This window comes from Vicia villosa, unplaced genomic scaffold, assembly GCF_029867415.1.
Source record: "Vicia villosa cultivar HV-30 ecotype Madison, WI unplaced genomic scaffold, Vvil1.0 ctg.000182F_1_1, whole genome shotgun sequence".
Classification (NCBI taxonomy): domain Eukaryota; kingdom Viridiplantae; phylum Streptophyta; class Magnoliopsida; order Fabales; family Fabaceae; genus Vicia; species Vicia villosa.
In genome coordinates, this window is record NW_026705057.1 from 219,704 (window position 1) to 227,525 (window position 7,822).

General features: G+C 32.8%; 1 long non-coding RNA gene across 1 annotated transcript; it reads left to right on the forward strand.

The window, feature by feature from the left end:
- Positions 1 to 347: 347 nt before the first annotated feature.
- Positions 348 to 957, forward strand: LOC131625051 (uncharacterized). The gene is made up of 2 exons (XR_009290713.1): positions 348 to 547; positions 630 to 957. It is a non-coding gene; the product is annotated as an uncharacterized LOC131625051 (long non-coding RNA).
- The last annotated feature ends 6,865 nt before the right edge of the window (positions 958 to 7,822 follow it).

Genomic DNA, 7,822 nt, shown 5'->3' on the forward strand with positions numbered 1-7,822 from the left:
AGGATGGTAAGTCTTAAGGCTTAAAGGATGTTTAAAAAAGTGCTTAAAAATTACTAAAAAGATTTTCTCATCTACAACGAAAGTTAAATACACGATCTTTTAATGTATGTGTCAACTTCTTACCCTTATGAGGATATTTTTTATTTCACATCATTTTAGTTTAATAAATCATTTATCCATGTAACATTTCAAAAATATATTAAAATGTGTCCATTTAATTTCATTAAAAAAATTCTATTGAGCCTCTATAATTATAAAATTAAAGAATCTTAAAAAATTAGAAATATAAAAATTAATGTGCAAATACAACACATTGATGTACTTAAAAGACACTTAATAATGATTAAGTTTTCAAAAAATGATTTTTACAACTCCAGAAGCGTTAAAAACGATTTAGTTAACGTAAGAGAAAAATAACCTTATAAGTTTACAAAGTGATAGCACCAATTCATACATGCAAAAAGGAGAAATATGGCTCATATAGTCAAATTTATTTATATAATGATTATCTTTCTATTCCCATTTCTTAATACAACAAATATTGAAGGTAAGCCATTTTAATTCTTTTCAAATTTTCCCTTTATTTCACGTACAATATTTTTATTTTATAAAATATTTTCTCAATACAGCGTTGAAACGTTCAAATTGCTTTAGAGCTTCAGATTGTCCAGATAGGTGTCGAAATCCTAAGATCATGAAGTGTATGTACCAGACCTACTGCAAATGTGTGATGCCAGGATATATTCCACCTCCATGATTCTGTATTTTTATCCATACCCAATAGAGTACTCAAGTGGTGTTATAAAGTAATCCATAAGCTGCCATTTAGTTATTGTATTGGCTTCAAATAATTTTATTTTTTTCTTTCTTTAATTTAAAGATCTGTGTTTTATGGCTTTGTACCCAGATGATGATTTTTAAATTAAATAAGCACTAGTGGAAAAAGAAGATTTAACACCTTTTTTTTCTTACATCTAACATCTATTTAGGTCTGGTGCTGTTGCTATTTTAAAACCGCTATAAAAGGTTCACTATAATACCTAATTGTATAAAAAATAGGTGTTAAGGTTTTTTTTTTTTTGAAACAGCTGATAAAATTATCAATAAAGAATAAACTAGGTGTTAAGGGTTAATCTTCACCACCTTATTATAGTAAAAAAGGTATCAAAATCCACATTTGACATGTGTTTTATGTATAAAATTGTCGTTGAATATCTTTATTTAACAATTTATAAGAGAATTTCTTCACCCACCTCCTAACCTTCTTGCTCACCCCTGGTGAATTTACGACACTACCCCTTGTTTCGGAAGTTCATTTCCGAAAAGGTACTTTTTTTTGAAAAAAAGGTGTTTTCGGAAATGAACTTCCGAAAACGTGTTTTTTTTAATATAAAATATTGATTTCGGAGATGCATCTCCGAAATAAAGTTACATTTTCAGAAAATGTGGTGTTTCGGAAGTTCATCTCCGAACTCACCCCCCTTGGAGGAATTCGGAAATACACTTCCGAAAAAAGGTCTGGACAGAAGAAAAATAACAAACAAGAACGATTCGCTTTATTTAATCGGATGAAGACGATGGAGGAGACGCTGCAACAGGTTAGAAAGTCCTGATCCTCTAGAAATCCATACCACATTGTAACTTACCAACATAATAAACAACAACAAAAAACTTATGAGCAAACTATACTTATATCATAGTGGTGTAGATCCTTATCAGCCACTCGCAACTGAAAATGATTAGCACGAACTTGAATTTTCCTTCCCAATTTTCCTTCTGAGACGACGAAGCCGACTCTAGAGTAGCCTTCTGTTTAACTTCGGCAGTCAGGCTCTCGATGGAGATCAGAGCCGAACTCAAGGAAGCAACCGGCGCTGCGACAGATGGAACAAACGGCGCTGAAACAGATGGACGAACAACCGGAGCTGCAACAACAGACGGAGGAGAGGTAACCGGGGCCGGAGCATATGACGGAGGAGGTGGATGTCCGGAGGAAGAAGGATTGGAGGTACGTCCACCGCGAGAGCCACGGCCACCACCACCACGGCCTGATCCTGCAGCATTGATGGATGATTGTTGAGAATGTGCAGGAGATGGTTGACCTTGGCGATTTTCGGGATGATTTCCTCCACCGCGGCGAGACATTGTGATGAAAGCAGTAACAAGAGATAGAAAACGTTAAAGCAAAGAAGAAGACTTAGGATCGAAAATGATTTGGGATATTTTGAAAGAAAAATGGGTGAGAAGCTTTTAAATAGGAAAGTGTTTTAGAAGTTAACCGTCTGAGAGTGGTGGGGAGAAGGAAAAGGGAACTTCGAAATTTCAAAAGGTTTTTTATTCTTTTAAATAGGGCGTGGCTGTGGAGCTTCCCAATTTTTGTTACGTAGGCTTTTAAGTAGGAAAGTGTTACCACATTTCTTAGAAGGTAACCGTCTTAGAAGGCTTACGTAGGCACATGTGTCCACATTTCTTACCTGATCAGGGGACGTCATTACAAAAAAATCAAACAAAGGGGTGCGCGGGGAAAGTCAAAGTTCTATGTTTATAATCCAGAAGATGGATAGTGTTCGCGGCGATGAAATCCAAGAATCTACATATTGAAATCAGAACAATCCAAAAACTAAGATGATAAATCCAATACAAAAACACTGTGCGATACAATCCGAAATCAGAACAAAACAAAACACGTCAAACAAAACAAAAACACGTTATTCTGCCCGACGAGCGTTACAAAATACACATCAAACAAAATAAAAACACGTTATTCTTCCCGACGAGCGAACTCCTCCGAATGAAGATAATTATACCAATCCTCATCCCACTCAGTATCAGAACCATCAGCGTTGATCACGCCTGAAGACTGAGTATGCACGTCCGAGCCATGGACCCCCAGGGGACGAGAAGCAGAACCAGTCAAAACCTTCTTCTTCTCCTTCACCTCCTTCACCTCCTTCTTTGAAGAACCCTTTCTTCCCTTAGCGCCACTCATTCCTGCGTAAAAATGAAGAAAGAAAGGTCTATGAGACCTCCTTTTATAAAAGAAGAAAGGGACACAAACTTCAAAGAAACAGGCACAATAAACAAAGGCGTTAAAAATAAAGTACTTGCAAATTAAAACGGACACTCCCTACCCTCTCTAGAAGACGCAGTCCTGCGTGCTGGTTGATTGTCTGACATGTTCCTGTAAACAATTGAAATCGATTAATATGCGAGACAAAATAAAAAACAAAAAAATTTGAACTTCTGATACATTTCGGAAGTTCATTTCCGAAAACTGGGATGGAGGTGTTTTCGGAAATGAACTTCCGAAACACCCCTGCGATGGAGTTTTCTGCAACTTCCATGGCAGACCCCTAAACCAAACTTCAAACCAAATCAAAATGCTTCTAAACAACCTAAATACTACTAACAACCTAACCATATATCATTTATGCAATTAAAACCCTAAATAACATGCATTTGAATAATAGATCTAAAAATTTCAAAACTTACAAAGTGTTAGGATTGAGGGCTTTTGAATGTTGTTTAGCAGTGTGATTGGAGCCTTGATGCAGCTTTGGAATTCTGTTTGCACAAATTTTCTCCTTTGCCACTTTTTGTTTTGATTTAGGGTAAATGATTGGGGGAGGGGGAGTGTTTTGATAAATCTGCAGAAATCGCAGTATTTCAGAAGTGCACTTCCGAAATGATGTTTTCGGAAATGAACTTCCGAAATAAGTCAATTTTTTCAAAAAAAGACGCTTTCGGAAATGAACTTCCGAAGCAAGGGTATTTTGAAATTTTCGCTGGGGGTGACCCCCATAGGGAGGTGGCTAAAGAAATTTTCATTTATAATAATAACGGATGTTAAATATTTGTTTTTTTTTTTAAATTGTTTTTTAGGCTTTTCCTTCTCACAATTTTTATTTTATTAAAAATTAAATATACCTAGAAGTAACATTGTAGATAGCACACTTCATACCATATTATTGCTTAAGAGTTTAATGAATACACAAATTAAAGAGAAAAATTATGACATTTGTTTTTATACAACACATAATTGCCTCATAAAATGATTTACTATGCTAACTACAAACTTAACTCTAAGAAACTCAACACTAGTGTGCATCTTAATAAATATATTATATACAACCAACAAATAAAACTCAATTGAGAACTAAACTTAAAACCAATATTGTCTTACGTAGGCTTAGAACTAAGGGATATGTTATGATCTCACTTAAGATATGGATCAACCAATACTACTACAAAATAATTTCTTTTAACCCTAATTGAGAAAAAGATTTTATCACGGTGGGAGATATGTAGTAACTTCTATGAGTGGTGTAATCACCCTCTTGATTTTCTGTGATTTCCTTGTTTTGTAGGCTTGGCTAGTTTTACTGTTTTCCATATTGTCTCTCTTGGTGTATTTGAGTTTGAGTATCTCTAGTGCTCTTATTTAAATACACAGTTGCTTATCAAAAAACAAAAAACGAAGAGTGTGAGAGTAACTGTTTTTTTTATCGCAGGCTAGTAACTGTAGTAAAAACAATATATCGCACAACATTCCACTACGAATCTAAATTTCGATTGTAGCAAATGGTGGAATAGTCATCGGTTTGATACCCATTAATAAAATTTTGGCATTTTAAAAAGGTACACCAACATTTCACCACGGTTGTAGCTTTTAACCGAGGTGATATATACATTTGAGTTTATTATAACTTATGTTGAATGCTTATTCCGCCAGCAGCTCACTAAACATATAACTTTTTAGTTTTATTTAGAAAATAATAAAATAAAAATTAAGTTATATTAACTTACACTAATCATTGTTTTTCATTTCTAGCTTTCTGCTACTCATTATCCATATATCGCTCTTTAATAGTTAGGATTTGATTCAATGCTTCTAATTTTTCAATCAACATTTTTTTCTCTACTAGTTCATTCTTTAAAGTATCAAAATTGTTGAGATATTCCGATTCATCATCATCATCGTCATAATTATCATCATGTTGATGATGAATCAAAATTTCTCATACAAATTTGATCATTTGCATAATAAAATAGTAGAGAAGGAAGAGTTGATTGAGGAACTAAAAGTATCAAACTAAATTCTAACTTTTAAAGAGCAATATATGGATAATGGGTTGCATAAATTTCGAAAAGCATTGATTAATGTAAGTTGTTCTTAAAATATAACTTAATTTTTATGATTAATATTTTCTAATTCAATTTGAAAGATTATATATTCAGTGAGGGGTTGGTAAAACACTCAATCCACATATGATTTAATAAACCCATTTGTATCTTTTATTTTATGCTCTAGACATGTTGGGTTGAACAAAATTAAAGTTACACAATAAATAACACTATCAACAACATCATAGCACAACAAAAAAAACAACAACAATAACACAACACGTTTTGCAGTATTTTAAACTGCCACTAAAAACTAAATATTTTTAAATATCTATTACCATAGGCGGAGGTTAGAACCCCTAGTATATGGTCAATATTTAAATTAATTGTTCATTATTGACGGTAGTTGAAATTTTCGTTCAAAATATAATTGCCATATAAATCATCGTAAATTGCATTATCAACGATTGATTATAACTGTCGCGACAATACCTCTCAGTGTATTAAACAATAACAACACGCATCTGCCAAATGCATTCTACGAAGGTAAAAACCGCCGTAGTTATATTTTTGAAACGCCATAAAAATCTCTTTATAATGTAGTGCACGTGAGCTTTCACACTTCCTCTCTTTCACAACTTTGAAGCTTCAAATTCCTTGCGTCATAATCTTTGTGTTTAGCACTTTACTAGAACCTTGAATCTTCTCCCCGAGGTGGCTTAAGATAACTTTAGAATGAGAAATATCATCGCAAATATTTGGAAAGATAACATCTAGGACCACCGTGATCAAGCAGAGGATCAAACAATAGGATTCCACCAAACTTCGAAGTCATCATCAAAACCACCATGATCCATCAATTGATCACAACATCACGTGCAGTACTTGTAAGCATATATATATATATATATATATTTACATTCTCCCAATTTTTTATTATGACAACGCATCTTTCCAAGATATGAAAAAAAAACAAGAAAGAAATATGATAGATTGGAGCAGTTAAACTCCCACTAACAAATATAGAGAGTATACCCTAATCCTCCTAAGAGTATACTTCTCCCCCCTTTGATTTTATCAAAAAATAAAAAGAAAATAAACACAAGCAATCACATAGATCATGTATACCATATAAAGAACGAGATGAAGAAGGAGAAGAAGCAAATAGAAAATATTAATCCATGCATGATTTAGTCAAAATTATTACCTCAGTTATGATGAAAAATAAATTTTCTTTAGGAAGTCTTTTGTAAAAATAAATTCAAGTTGATTATATGAAGAAACATACTCAATTACACAATCCTCTTTTTCAACATGATCTCTAACGAAACAACACCTAACCTCAATGTATTTCGCTCGAGAGTGAAGTATCGGATTATTTGTGAGGCTTATGGTGCTAGTGTTCTCAGCTTTTATCGGAACATATCCAAGATTAACTTTGTAATCACTAAGTTGGTGTTTCATCCAGATAATATCACTACTAGAAAATTCTCTTTAAGTGACCAAATTAGAGACTGAAAAAGCTTATAAATCGATCACTAAAACGTTTAGCGACCGGTTTAGTGACCGTTATGTTTCGGTTGAAAAAGTGCCAATCGCTAAGCTTTTGTAATGAATTTAGTGAATGAAATTTAGTGACCGAATTTGTGACTGAATTTAGTGATCGATTTTAGTGTTCTTTTTTGTAAAATAAAATTAAAAGTTGTGATACCTGAGAATCAAACTCGTGACCTTCGCATATCTTAATAAGACATTATCACTGCACCACTATACACCTATTTTTATATTTTATATTTAAACATATATATTATATAAATAAATTATTTTTAAAACCAATAAAAAATATGAAAACTTTTAATAAAAATTAAAAGAGAATTAAAATCTTTAAAGAAATGAAAAGTAAAGAGTAACATAATAAAGAGGATTAAAAATAGAAAAAGAAAACAAAAAATATTAGTGACTGAAATTTCAGTCACTAATTTTATATATAAATTAAATTGTATATAAAAACATTTTTTGTAACCGAATAGGCGGTCACAAAATTTTGGTCTCTAAATCAGTGGCTGATTTATTTTAGTGACCGGTTTTGTGACCTTTTAAAATTGGCTCATGAATATTAAATTTTGGTGGCTAATTCGGTCTTTACAATGACCAAAAATTTTCGTTCACTTAATCGCTCACTAAAAGCGAATTTTCTAGTAGTGTATGTACACAATAGCTACCTAGAGCAACATATAATGCCTTAGCTGATGATAGCGTTACACTTGCTTGTTTCTTGTTATTCAAGGAGACAAGTAAGTTATCAAGTAAGAAAGCAGGCACACTAAGCGAAGATGGGGATGCACCTAGCGAGCCTACCTTTTATCATACTTATAAATAGGGGTGCCAGGTTCAGTTTGAAGGGAGTTTCGTTGGATTCAAGGTAGTACAGAAAGTGAGTAGGTTCACCTTAATATCTATAGAAGAAAAAGAATAGAAGACTGAAGGCGGAAGTGCTGCTCGAGAGATTGTTGTAAATGTTATTCCAACTCTTTCTTCTAGAGATTACATGTACAACTATGATGATTAAGTGTATATAAAAATTTATTTTTTTAACGGGTTAGTGTAGTCATTATTATAATCGTGTATTAATTATAGGCATGGCATTTTATGTAATTATACTTAAGCTTTAAGATTGATGATTCTTTGTTCTTAATGT